The following is a 14,012-nucleotide window of genomic DNA, read 5'->3' as shown; positions in this document are numbered from 1 at the left end:
CCCCTAAAATTCCTGTTTCATTTGTAAGATAAGGAGTGAAGACTTCTCATCTATCTTCCCACCCCTCTGTCTTCCTTACTTTTGTTAGTGGAATACTGTTCTCACAGTTAACACTCCAAACCTAACTATGGCACTGCCTTTGACCTGCTCCCTTTCCCTGATCCACTCAGGTGCAAGTCACACACATTTCATGTGGTCAGATCTTGGTGTTACTCATCTGCTTTCCATCCTCCTGTCCAAACTCTGACGCTCAGAATCCTGCAGTCACCTCTTCACAGTGGTTTGATTTAGTGGTTTTCAAATGTTTTTAGCAATGGGATCCTTTCTTTAAGTTAACCCCATTTATAAAATAGAAACTGTACTTTATTACTATACATTTGAAGAATTTGATTTTGTTTATCATAAAGAAATCCGTGACCACCGGAAGCTGCTTTCTTGAACACCAACATTTGAAGTCAGGGGTTTGTTAATGATTGTTGGAATGTCCTATCAGGGTCAACATCCAATTTATTTCTCTATCGGATTGCTCAATGTTGAGAAAAGTCTCATCTACTCATAGAAGTCTTTCTAACATTTGTAAATAGTTGAAGGTGTTCTTCAATCTAAGCCATTCAGAAGTTTGAAAGAGAATAGTTGAATTTTTTGTTTCAAAGATGAAGCGCTGGAGGCTCTACTTTGGGTGGTAAGCACACAACAAATTATACAGATATCATATTATAAAGTTGTAGACCTGAAATTTATATAATGTTATTACCAATGTTACCCCAATACATTTAATAAAAATAAATTTTAAAATAGGGGGAAAAGATGAAGCACTAAGAATATCTAACACATCCTCATGCTTTATCACAAATAGAGAATTCTGGTAAGAAGGCCAATAGTGACAATAAGTACTAACATGTCTATAATGGGAGTTATTGCCACACAACATGCTATGTGTTCAGGTGTCTCTGCACATCTGTATAAGAAAAAACTCCATGCTTCTCCTTTACTCTCACACTGCTACCTCACTCCTAACACTTCTGACACCAGATGTATAAGGTGTGTGTTTTTTAATATATGTACAAAATACCTCTGAAAGGATACACTTTAGTGGGTACTCTAAATCCTTCTGAGCCTTTCAAATATTATAGAGTGCCTTCAAAAATATGTAAACTAAGTGAGAGACAAACACTAAAGATATGAACAGACAATTCACAAAACAGAATTACCAAGAGCTAATAAGGCATGATAGGAGAATCTATGCCTTCGCATAGTCAATAATTTATAATTGGCAGTATCTCATGTTGACAACATCTCATGTTGACAACAGGTACTTTCATGAGAGTATAAACTGTTCATGAGAGTATAAACTCGAGAAGCAATTTTGGAGAGCAATGTGGTAGTGTCTTATCAAAACTAAAATTGTGTGTATCCTATAAGTCAGTAATACCACTTCTCAGTATGTCTCCTATAGCAATTCTTACATATGTGACTGGGGACATGTATGTACAAGGATGGGTACTGCAGCATTGTTTGTAACAGCAAAAAACTGGAAGCAAGTTCAATGTCCACCAATATGGGAATCTATATATATAAAAGCCTAAGTGACCATTATGACCTAATAACCGGAATGACCTGTCGACCAGTAGCTATGATGCACACTGACCACCAAGGGGCAGATACTCAATGCAGGAGCTGCCCCCTGGTGGTCAGTGCACTCCCACAGCCAACCTCCCCCTGGCTGGCCTGCCCTGATTGGCCCGATAGCCGGCCAGGCCGAGGGACCCCACCCATGCACAAATTCATGCACTGGGCCTCTAGTGTTTAAATAATCCATAGTATATCCATAGCATAGAATACTGTGCATCAAATCAAAGAATGAAGGAAGTCTATGTGTATTGATGTTGAAAGATCTTCAAGACATACTCAATGAAAAAAAAAAACACACAAGAGAGAAGATAATACAGAGGGCTACTATTTATATGAGCAAAATTAGATTTAGATTAGCAAAACTAGTTTCATCCAGTGTTTTGTTTTTTAATTTTTTTAAAACTGATTTTTAGAGAGGAAAAAGGGAGATGGAGAAAGAGAGAGAAACTTCGATGTGAGAGCAAAACACCAATCCCTGACCTGGAATTGAACTGGCAACCTCTCAGTGCCTGGGACAATGCCCAACTGAGTCACACCAGCCAGGGCAGTTTCATTCAGCTTTCTAAGAACATTCTGTGTGAAAGACAAGAAAGGCATCTGTATTAGTATCTATTGCTGCATAACAAATTACTGTAAAACTAGCAGCTTAAAACAAGAAGCATTTATTATCTCTCACAGTTTCTGAGAGTCAAGCATCCAGGAGTGGCTTACCAGTGGTTCTGAGAGTCTCTCACCACATTGCCATAAAGCTGTTGGCTGGAGCTGCAATCATCTGCAGGCTCGATTGTGGCCAGAGAATCTACCTCATGAGGTTGCCGGCAGCCCTCTCGGTTCCTCAATGGCTGTTGGCCAGAAACTTCAGTTCCTCACCGGACAGGCCTCTTCATAGGGCTGCTCACCGCATGGCAGCTTGCTTACCCCAGAGCGAGCGATCTGTGGTCGGGGTTGGGGATGTAGAACACCTAGACAGACTGCAATCTTTTTTAACCTGTCTTGGAGGTGACCTACCACTTTTCTGCTGTATGCTTTTGGACACACAGACCAAGGCTGATACAGTTGGGAGAGAACTACCTAAGGGCACGAAGACCAGGAGGCAGTCCTTGGGGGCCCTCTTGGTTGACTACCACAGCATCCGAACACTTCCTGCCTCTACAACCAGCTTCCCTCCTGAAGATCAGTGGAAACGGGAACACAATTTCATTTTTAAGCAATGAATAGCTCCTCAGTCACTCTGGGAACTGTAAACTCACCGTGGTTTGCTAAGCCCTATGTGGTTTGTAGAGGCATATATGGCTGGGGGGTGTACGTTGTCTTGTTCTTTTGGTGGTATCTAATTGGCATTTTGCCACATTTCTTGTTGTGCTTATCTGTCATCTAGACATTGTATACAAGGCACTGTTGGTATTAGTTACTTCATGACAGCTTTCTATTTCCCCATTGAAGTAACTAACCATATATAAAATTCTACCAGTTCTCTACTTATGAGATTACTGGTGCGTGTGTTTACATTAAATGTTTTTCCCCCTGAAGGTTTCCAACTTTATTTTAAAAATTATGACATCTTAGCGGGAAGGCAGCGGAGGTTGGGAGGGGGGGCTGTAAGAGATCAACCGAAGGACTTGTACGCATGCATATAAGCATAACCAATGGATACAAGACACTGTGGCGGGGGGGGGGGGGGCAAGTAAAGGCATGTACTGGGGGGAAGGGGAGGCTGGGGGGAGGTCAATGGGGAAAAAAAAAGGGAGACATATGTACTACTATTTGCAATACTTCAAACAATTAAAAAAATAAAAATTACCAAAAAAAATAAAAATAAAAATAAAAATCATGACATCTTTTCTTAGAGTCTTTGTTTTACTGTGGGTACATACTCCAGAGTGTATTAGAGAAGAAACACATGTACCATCATGGGCATTTGAATGCATATAAGAAGGTAGCTATACAACTTACTCTTAAATTTGCCTATGCCTTCTCTTAGTGAGCCTCCAATTTTAAAATAGTGTAAATTCAAACAATTTGTCATTCTTCCTCCCAATTTGTTGTTTTTGAAGAGTGGATTTCTTTATAACTTGTTGGGCATCCATCCCACAGTTATAGATGATGATTCTTCCTGAACAATGGTGTTGTGTATGTAGGAACAAATGAGCTATAAATTATTGATATGGAGTCAAGAAATAATCACACTAGTGTTTTCTTTGTTGCTATGATACAGTAATGAGACAGGCTAGTAAGCCAGGACGAGCGGAATAGAGAAACTGAGACCATTTAACAAGCAGTATGCAGCCATCTAGTAAATCTAGATGCCAAGTCCTTTGCAGCATCTAGTAAATCCTATCTTCTCTAAACCAAGGACACTTAAATGATTTACACCGGGGTGGGAGAGGTCAATGGGGGAAAAACGGGACATAAGTAATACTGTCAACAATAAAGATTAAAAACAAATAACAAAACAAGAGTAAATGGCTTACACTTCTCCTACCCAACCATTGGGCAAACAGCTTAAATCACCCTACTCAGGCAGGCAGCAGAAATCCAATTAGTGCCAATGGCCAACCACACCCACAGACAGATTAAGTTAAGGAAGTAAATCTCATTTTGGCACATCAACATAAAACTGATGTATACTTGATTGAGATCCTCCACTAAGACCTCCCCTTCACGCCCTACCTTTAAAGCCCCTCAAAAGGAAGGCCCCAGGACATGCTCTCCCTCCCAGGCGCAGGCCCATGCTTTTCCCTTCCCTCTCTTCTTCCCCGACAGGCACGCATCTCCTAAACTCAAAGGGACCCCACAAGCCCTAACCGGTTTGGCTTAGTGGATAGAGCAGACTGAAGGGTCCCGGGTTCGATTCCAGTCAACAGCATGTACCTTGGTTGCGGCCACATCCCCAGTAGGGGGTGTGCAGGAGGCAGCTGATTAATGTTTCTCTCTCATCTGATGTTTCTGACTCTCTATCCCTCCCCCTTCCTCTCTGTAAAAAAATCAATAAAATATATTTAATAATAAGCAAAAAGGGACCCCATAAGGCTTTCTTTCATCCAGGGCAGCAATGGGCAGGGGCAGCTCATCCAGGTGTCAGATAGGAAGTTAGACATGAGCGGCTGGGGTGGGGTCATGAACAGGGGTTGGACCAACATTGCCTTCAGACCACCTCTTTGTGGTCTGAAGCCAGCAGACTGCCAGCAGGCAGGCTCAGAGGAAAACCTCAGTGTGACCTTACTAGGGCCCTGGACTAATTATAATAAAATTTGCATTGCGGTTTTCACACACACACACACACACACACACACACACACACACACACACACACACCCCACAATGGGTTTCTCTGTATGCATTATGGGTAAGGGCATGCGCAGAAGAAATATAGTTATATAACCCTTTTCTGTCAATCATCCCTGAATGCTAATGCAAGTTTCTGCTCAGAAAACCCCTCATTTAAACGCTATAACCCAGGAGTTAAGGGCCATTGTCTCTCTTGACTGGCCCGCTCCTTGCTTGGAGTGTATCTTCAATAAATCCCACTTAACTTTAATTTCATTTTTGTTGGCCTTAAAATTTTTTCTGCATGGGTGAGAAGAACCAGGTCCCAGCCCTTAACCCCAATGGGTAACACAGGGCTAACCCCTGAACCTGTCCCCCAGGCCCCCTTTTCTCTGACTTCTTAGTGAGCCAAAGCAGCCTGGCTGGGGCTCATTTCCCCACCTAGTCCCTCTCCTGTTATCCTAGGCTCTTCCTTGTTTCACTGTCCCCAGCTTTAATAAACGTCTCCTAAAGTTCACCTGGAGCCAAAACCGGTTTGGCTCAGTGGATAGAGCGTCGGCCTGCGGACTGAAAGGTCCCAGGTTCGATTCCGGTCAAGGGCATGTACCTTGGTTGCAGGCACATCCTCAGTGGGAGGTGTGCAGGAGGCAGCTGATCGATGTTTCTCTCTCATCGATGTTTCTAGCTCTCTATCCCTCTCCCTTCCTCTCTGTGAAATATCAATAAAATATATATTTAAAAAAAAAAAAAAAAAAAAAGTTCACCTGGACTCGTGTGGTGAAATTTTTCCCACACCAAGAACCCACACCTGCTCAGGGCCAGACCCCCTTTGCAGTAACAGTAACACTATGTGATCTAGATGTACTGTTACACTAGAGATATTATTGGGAATAATATACATACATGAACTACATCTGTCTAGGGCTAGAAATGTCTGGTTTGTGAAGTGAGTTGTACTTTTGGTCAATGGCCGGGAAGGACATTGGAAAGAATGAGCCTACACGTTTAGGTGAAAATGGTCTTAAGCTCTGCAAGCACGTGGATGTAAATTCAAGCAATGTGTCATTCACGTGCACAAAGATATGAATAAAATCTCAACCAGTTTCCTGTTCAGGCACCTGTTCAAGCTCAAAAAGTGAACAAGACACAGACCCTGTTCCCTAGGAGCCTGTCAGAGGAAGACGGGCAGATGAAGTCGCTGTTACGATACTGTGAGGGGAGGTATGCTGGGGGCTCATGGCAGGGAGCCTAACTCATACATTTATTTTTTGGAGGAAATGTAAATTAGTAGGTAGAGGGTAGCTGAAGGCAGAAGTAGGTAATGTGGAGGAAATGTGGGTTTCTATGGAAAGTCATCTCACAAGGTGACCTGACTATAAATTCCTAACTGGGCAGGTCACCGTAGGTAGTCACTCCCCAGGCATTTAACTTTTTAATGAAAGGTTTATCTTTGCCTGAAGCGCACCCTGTCCATTGTTTCTGTGCATCTAGATTAGCACAACTTTTAAATAAACCGAAACCACCCTCCAGTGAGCACATAATCTTGTTAACTACCCTGTAATCTAATCCCTGCCTTGCTCTCTCCCACCTCCTGTAATCTTCCTTACCTTCGCTCCTTAGTTTCAGATGCAAAGTGGTTCCTGTAGGGAGCATTTGAGATCTTGTTCCCTGTCATATGTGGTCAATTTTGGCTCAAATAAACTCTTAGAGAAAGTATCAACAGGTTTGGGTATTTCTTACGCTGACATTAAGAAATGGAGCAGCCCTGACCCGTTTGGCTCAGTGGATAGAGTGTCGGCCTGCGGACTCAAGAGTCCCAGGTTCGATTCCGGTCAAGGGCGTGTACCTTGGTTAGGGGCACATCCCCAGTGGGGGGTGTGCAGGAGGCAGCTGATGGATGTTTCTCTCTCATTGATATTTCTAACTCTCTATCCCTCTTCCTTCCTCTCTCTGTAAAAAATCAATAAAATATATTAAAAAAAAAAAAAAAAGAAATGGAGCAGTTCAGTAAGTGAAGGGAGAGATCGCAGGATGGCAGGGCATGCCTGAGACTGGACAGTGAAATTTTGTGTTTGAGTCTAAGGTAAAGGTTCTTAGTCACTCTTTTAGAGAAGGTTTATCTATGTCACTTAACCCCGTAGATCAGGGATTGGCAAATTACAGCCTTTCGGGCCGGCTCTGCCGGTCTTTCTGTGTCCCAAAAGCAAAGAGTGGTTTTTACATTTTCAAATGGTTGAAAAAAACAGGAAGAAAAATATGACTGTCTGAAGTAGACCTGGGCCCAACACCTAGGGCAGTACCAAGCAAGAACAGCAAATGGGCAGTACTTCTCTCATAGTAATTGTACCATTTTTAATTGGAGCCTGTTTGTTGGAAGGAATGATAGCAATTCCGCCATGAATTTAATTCATCCCTGAAAATGAACATGTACTCCTAATTTCTGCTGTCTTTTCACTGCTCTTCCTTCCTGGCCCGTGTGGCACAGTTGGTGGCTGGCTCAGTTCCTGGTCAGGGCACATGACCAGGTTGCTGGCTTGATCCTGGGTGGGGGGCGTATGGGAGGCAGCCAGTCGATGTTTCGCTCTCACATCATTGTTTCTCTCCCTCTCCCTTTCTATCACTCTCTAAAAATCAACAAACTATTAAGAAAAAAAAAAAAGCAAAATAGGACCAATCCAGATCACTTTTCTTGGAATATATACACTAAATGGGGAATGCATATTTGCTACCACAGACAAATACGTTTTTAGACAAGTGAGGAGTAATAGGAGAAATTATCAACAGTTCAGAAAACAATGATAAGCACAAGGGAGACTATTGCAGATTGTGTGCTAAATTATTATTATTTTAATATGGAATGCTTCATGAATTTGCGTGTCATCCTTGCGCAGGGGCCATGCTAACCTTCTCTGTATCGTGCCAATTTTAGTATATGTGCTGCCGAAGCAAGCACTGTGTGGGCTAAATTTAAAGTAGGCTTCAGGATTTGGGGGGGGTGGGGGAGGGAGTGTACATTCCCAGGTCTATTTTACTAATTCAGGCACTTGGCTCAGCCAAATTGCCGCACTTGAAATTTAAAAATATATAATTTTGCCCTTTCCAGCCGTTATGTGATCTATATATTGAGCTTCCTTTATTTCAGGGGTTTACTCTTCTTCCGGCAGATCCTTTTTGAGTTTTTGAACGGTAGAAATGCTATCTATTTTAAGCACACATTTAAATCCAGAGCCCTTCCTCCCTCCCTTCCTCAAATTTATACCAGGTTCTCTTCTCTGAGCTAAGGATACAGCAGTGAACAAGTCAGAAACTGGCTCCCCTGCACTTACATTCTAGAAGAGTGAGAAAGCTTGGGTCCTGTCTGCCCTCATTTGCATAACCACCACGCGTAGAGAGATCAGTCTCCTATTTATTTATGATAATACAAGAGAGAGGTGCAATTTAAGAGTCCTCCCTATTAGACATAATGCTCTGCGGCTGGAACGGTGCTGAGCTCGGCTTTCCGTGAGCTGGATAACAAACTGCAAGAAAAGCGACAGCATCCCCTCTGCGGAGCGCCCAAACTGCTATCTTTTTCAGCCCATCACAGATAAGTTTCCATTACTCAGAAAGTTTTCCTGGTGCCGAGGAATCAGATGTCCATGAAAGCTAAACAAAGAGGCTAGAGGAATGAGAGGGCACAACAGGAAACTCATTGTGACACTATTTGCTAGAAAGATGAATTAACTTTAAAGCGAGTCCATCTTGGGATCTAGTTAAAGGCATTCGGTTACTGGAATACCAAAAAGGCCTTGGGAAGTAGTGGCATGGCTCCTGAATGTAAGATCTACCTTCTCAAATGCCCATTCTCATCTAGGCTTTTCCCCTGGAGATCTGCACGTTTCTCTTCTCACTTGACTCTCTCCTACTAGTGGCTTTGAGCTCTGAAAATATTAGCTTAATAGTTTAACAGTACTGTGCTGTACACTTGCAACTTTGTTAAGAATGACATCTTGTGCTATGTCTTTTCTTTTTTACCACAATAAAAACCATAATTAACAAAATAAATAATAAAAATATTAGTTTACTGTTCCAGAATGACCAATTCAGAATATTAAATTAGGGTGCTATCAATATCCAATAAATGCACCAGGGGAATAGGTAAAAGTTGATGGATACCACTGAGCTTGATCCTTGTAGTAGATACTGAAATTATTTTTTAAAAAAGGTTGCTATAGCCCTGACCAGTTAGGCTCAATGGATAGAGCGTTGACCTGCAGACTGAAGGGTCCCAGGTTTGATTCCGGTCAAGGGCATGTGCCTTGGTTGCGGGCACATCCCCAGTAGGGGATGTGCAGGAGGCAGCTGATCGATGTTTCTCTCTCATCGATGTTTCTAGCTCTCTATCCTCCTCCCTTCCTCTCTGTAAAAAAAATCAATAATATATATATATATTTTAAAAAAGGTTGCTATAAAAGGTCACTTAATATTTAGCTTCTGTGTTATTTTTTTTCTTTAAGAAGCTAAAATGCAGAACTTCTGAATAAGGATGAAAGGCTGAGTCTATGGTTTTATCTTTGAAAAATGAAAATTATGCATTCATGGAATAATAAGAATAACTTTCAACATCAATGTTCTTGTCACACACTCCCTAGTCAGTTTTTCCCCAGTACTTAAATTTAAGGAGAGGGGCAGATTTGAATATTCACTAGGAAAGTAGAGTTGGTAGGAAGTTCTTTGATGTTTCAACAGTTAAAATATTCACATTGGTTTTCTAAAAAGCAAGGACAAAGGTTAATAAAGCATTTTCAAACTGGCTGAAATTCTTTGCATTAGTTATACACTTTTTAATATATAAAACACCCACCCTTTCCTGGAAAACATTCTTTCTGTGATTGATGCAATCATATTTTCCCACATGTCTTACAGTTGATAATTCGAGGAGGAAGGCCATCTGACCTGAGCCAGGCTAATCAGAAATCTCATAAAGAATTTCTGAATTGGCCCTAGCCAGTTTGGCGCAGTGGATAGAGTGTCGACCGGCGGACGGAAGGGTCCTGGGTTCAATGCTGGTCAAGGGCATGTACCTCGGTTGCAGACTCTTCCCTGGCCCAGGGCCTGGTCTGGGCTCATGCAAGAGGCAACCAATCAATGTGTTTCTCTCACAAGGATATTTCTGTCTTCCACTCTCTCTAAAAATCAATGGAAAAATATCCCCAGGTGAGTATTAAGAATTTTTTTTAAATTGAATACCAGAGAGAGAAAAAAACTCAGTATCTCTATGGAGGCAGGCAGACTTGCAGATTTGGGAGCTGCTGGCTTTTTTTTTTTTTTTTTTTTTTTAGAGAAAGAGACAGGAGAGAGAATTGATTCGTTGTCCCACTTATGTATGTGTTCATTAGTGTTTCTCGTATGTGATCGAACCTCAATCCCCCCTCCTTAAATATTCTCTTTTAAGAGATAAGTTAATGATATCGTGATCTGAAAAGTGCAGCACATTCATAGGAGAAACTATAATCAGAAGAGAGATCAAGCTATGAGTATTATTAACAAGAAAAATTGGCACTTACTACAACTCCCTTGATTATACCAAATCAACTATTGGATTATAGTTAAAATTTTTGTAAGTTGTTAAATTGCTCCCCTTGTTCAGTAAAAGGTACAAATTCATTTATTCAACCAAAAAGGGACTAAGTATCTTTTAGGCTACATACAAATACATATACTATTTATACTCCTCTTCATGTTAGAGAGTCTTATCTTTTGCTTGATACCCGATATTCATATCGGTTTAATAAAAAAATAATATATTTGTAAAAATCAAATATAATGTAAAAACAGCCATTCAGCCTTACCCCTTAAAACACATACACACATTTCAAAGTGAAATTCAGCACTATTCATTAGCCTTGTAGGGGAAAGTAACCAATACATATGAGCCAGGTAGGAGCCTGGTGGGATATTTAAGAAAAAACAAACAAACAAACAAAAAACTTGAGCTCTGGCTGATTTAGTTCAGTGGTTAGAGCATCGGCCTGTGAACACGTCAGGGTTTGATTCCCAGTCAAGTGTACATACCTAGGTTACAAGTTCCCTGGCCCTGGTGGGGGTGCATGCAGGAGGCAACCAATCGATGTGAGACACATCGATGTTTCTGTCTCCTCCTCCCCTTTCTTTCTTCCACTCTAGAAATGACTGGAAAAAATATCCTCTGGTGAGGATTAAACACACACACACACACACACACACACCAAAATAAAAAAACAAACAAACCTGAGCTATTCTTTGTATGTCAGAAATAGAATAGGAAAATATGATCAAGCTCATGATTTTCTCCTTGTCTTTCCAACATATTATCTTCATTACCTTAAGGTTCAAGAACTTGAAAGGGTAGGGAGACAATACTTGTAAATGTATTCTAAGGACTACTTCCCCTGATTTTTATACCTTTCCGCTACTGTTCATGGTATTCACTACACAAGCACCCTGTGCAGTATCAGGTCCTGTCAGAATTAGCAAGAAGTGGATCTCTGGTTTATAAAGAACGTACATTCACTTATTTTCAATTTCAAAAGGAAAGCACAGAGAAGGGGGGAAAGTAGTGAGGGATCACAATCTTAAAACTTCGGAGGTTTTAAAAGTAAGCTTGTTGATAATAAACCCCGGTCAGTGTCCCCTTCTGTCTCAATGGTATTAAACTTGGGATCTTGCCAAACCAGTATTTATCCAGGTGTTCAGATTCCAGATCCTTAATGAAAAAGAAAAAAATGGTTTTATCTGCTGGCCAACTTTTGTTGTTGTCAGTTCTCACCCGAGAATATTTTTTCCATTGATTTTTAGAGAAAGAGGGAGGGAGGGAGAGACGAAACACCAATGTGAGAAACATTGGTTGGTTGCCTCCCCCATGCATCTTGATGGGGTCGGGGATTGAACCTGCAACCAAGGTATGCACCCTTGACCAGGAAATCAAACCCATGACCCTCTGGTGTACAGGCTGACACTCTAACCACTGTACCATCCGGCCAACCTTTTTTGTAATGGTGTATGATTATTATAGGATTAGGAAGACTTTGCTACTTACACCTCTGAATTCTTCAGTGATACTGATGTCCATATTGGAAAACAAAAATCAGAAACTGCCCTGGCCATGTGGCTCAGTTGGTTGGAGTGTCGTCCTGTACACCAAGATTGCAGGTTTGATTCCCGGTCAGGGCACATACCTAGGTTACAAGTTTGATCACTGGTAAGGTCACAAACAGGAGGCAACTGATTGATGTTTCATTCTCCCTTCCTCTCTCTAAAAATCAATTAAAACATATCCTCAGGTGAGGATTAAAAACAAAACAATGAGAAACCTTCAACATAATATTCAACAAAATCTGATTAAAGATGTGACTGTAGTACTAGCTGGCTTGGCTCAGTGGATCGAGCGTCAGCCTGCTGACTGAAGGGTCCCAGTTCGATTCTGGTCAAGGGCACATGCCCGGGTTGCGGGCTCAATCCCCAGTGGGGGGTGTGCAGGAAACAGCCAATCAATGATTCTCATCATTGATGTTTCTGTCTCTCTCTCTCTGAAATCAGTAAGAATATATTTAAAAAAAGAGACGACTATAAAGATGACACAATGAAAATTTAAAAGAATATCCATGGAGCAAGGGCAGGAGTGGGCTGGAGGGGATCAAGGGGAAAAAAGACAGCCCTGACCGGTTTGGCTCAGTGGATAGAGCGTCGGCCTGCGGACTGAAGGGTCCCAGGTTCGATTCCAGGCAAGGGCATGTACCTTGGTTGCGGGCACATCCCCAGTAGAGGGTGTGCAGGAGGCAGCTGATCAATGTTTCTCTCTCATTAATGTTTCCAACTCTCTATCCCTCTCCCTTCCTCTCTGTAAAAAATCAATAATATATATTTAAAAAAAAAAAGGGGGGGGGAAAGACATATGTAACACAATCAACAGTAAAGATGAAAAAAAAATCCATATAACTTCCATTTCAGGATATAAAGAGTATTTTTAAACGAGACACAACATCTAGAAGACAAAGAATGACAAGAGTTGACCACATAAAAATAAGTTAAAAAAAAATCCTCACCTGAGGATATTTTTATTGATTTTTAGAGAGAAACATTGACATGAGAAACATCGATGGGCTGACTCCATATGTGCCAACCGGGGGCCCCTTTCCAAGCTCCAACTCCCCCTCCCACCCTGTGGGAATACAGTGAAGGCCACCTGTAGGCAGACGTGAGACCTTGGGAACCTGGCCAGTTCCTTGGTCAAGGGAGAACCTGCTTCTGAATATGAGCCCAAATTATAAACAACCGCAGAGAAACAGCTTGCATTGTGATTTCATAAAGCCTGCAGGCTGTTTGCTTTTTTTTTGGTACTCTATGTAACCCTGTACTTTGAAAGTTTGGGGTATCTGTAATAATGAAAGCATAATATGCTAATCAGACCAGACATCCTTCCGGACGAAGCTGGGGCTGTGAGGGTCGAGCCCCTTGCAGGAATTTTGTGCATCAGGCCTCTAGCGTTAAAATAATAGCACCCAGCTGTCCCGTGCACACCTGTCCTAATAAAACCATGTCTCTCACAGCCAGTTTTCTGGGTTACTTCTTTGGAACCCACAATTTTGGGCAACTCTCTTTCTGAAGCACACCTGCCCCCTTCCTTTTCCTAAGTTCCAACAGCTCTTTTTTTGGCCTTTGTAACTTGTTTCCTGAGCCCAGGCAGCCCAGTTGGTTCACTTCTACCTCTGTAACTTTCTAAACAAACATTTGCTTGTAAAAAATAAAACCTTTTGATCGTTAAATATGACATTGTTCTAAGTGCCTCACATGTACACAATTCATTTTTATAAAAACCCACAACTTATTTTATAGATGAAGAACTGAGGCATAGAGAGGTGAAGAGACTATGCTACACTGCTGGTTTTGAAGATGGAAAGGGCCAGAAACCAACGAATGTAGACAGCCTCTAGAAACAAAAACAAGGAAAGAGACTTTGCCATTTAGTCTCCTTGGAAGGAACCAGCCCTTGTTACCTTGACTTTGGTCCAGTGAGACAGATTTTGGACTTCTGACTTCCAGACTGTTAAGCTCTTAAGTTTATGTTTTAAGCAAGTTAAGCTTGTGGCAAATTT

This window comes from Plecotus auritus (assembly GCF_963455305.1).
Source record: "Plecotus auritus genome assembly, chromosome: 4".
NCBI lineage: Eukaryota > Metazoa > Chordata > Mammalia > Chiroptera > Vespertilionidae > Plecotus > Plecotus auritus.
The sequence above is the reverse complement of the archived record's forward strand: the minus strand, read 5'-3'. Positions refer to the sequence as shown.